This window comes from Prunus avium, chromosome 7 (assembly GCF_965620075.1).
Source record: "Prunus avium chromosome 7, drPruAviu1.hap1.1, whole genome shotgun sequence".
NCBI classification, from domain to species: Eukaryota; Viridiplantae; Streptophyta; class Magnoliopsida; order Rosales; family Rosaceae; genus Prunus; species Prunus avium.
In genome coordinates, this window is record NC_142290.1 from 17,699,576 (window position 1) to 17,700,405 (window position 830).

At 39.5% G+C, this 830-nt stretch overlaps 1 non-coding gene across 1 annotated transcript; it reads right to left on the reverse strand.

Annotated features, from left to right (window-relative positions):
* Nucleotides 1–357: 357 nt before the first annotated feature.
* On the reverse strand, nt 358–464 carry LOC148293048 (small nucleolar RNA R71). Its single transcript, XR_015825950.1, has one exon. It is a non-coding gene; the product is annotated as a small nucleolar RNA R71 (small nucleolar RNA).
* Between the last annotated feature and the right edge of the window lie 366 nt (nt 465–830).

An 830-nucleotide genomic window follows, 5' to 3' on the forward strand; every position in this document is an offset into this window, starting at 1 on the left:
AAACCCCTGCGTGAATTTTCCATCCCCAAAGTCACTGATCAACCTTCGTGCATCGTCTATCCTCAACTCACAATTGACAGGTTTGAGCTTAGAAGTGGTATGATTCATCTTCTTCCAACTTATTATGGTAATACCACTGAGGATCCTTACATGCATGTTAAGCAATTCTTTGAAATATGTGCTACAATCAAAATTCAAGGACTTGATGATGAGCAGATTAAGATGAGGCTATTCCCATTCAGTTTAAAAGATAAGGCTAAGTCATGGTTATACTCTTTGCCTAATGCTTCAATTCGTACTTGGGATGAGCTTTCTAATAAGTTTTTGCAGAAATTCTTTCCAGCTCAAAAGACTAACAAGATTAGAAAGGAAATTCTTGGTTTCACACAAAGAGAAGGAGAAGCTTTTCATGAATGCTGGGAGAGGTACAAGGAGATGATGAGTTCTTGCCCACACCACAATATAGAGAGTTGGATGCAAATGCAATCTTTCTATGAAGGTTTGCTTGATTCCGAAAGGATGATGGTAGATGCAACAAGTGGAGAAGGACTGATGAACAAAACAGCAGATGAGGCTTTTACTCTCTTTGAATCTTTGAGTACCAACTCTCAACAATGGAGCTACAATAAAGGAAGAGGAGCTCCTATGAAAGCTGTGGTCTCTGAGGTAAGTACTAATAATGAGATTAATGCAAAACTTGATGTTATGTGTTCTTTGCTTCAACAGGCAGTGACTGGCCCTCTAGGAAGCAAAGAGGAAGTTCAAGACCAATCTTTTGCAAAGCACATGCTAGAGCAAGCAAATGCCCTTCAAGGAAGGAATCCTCAGAA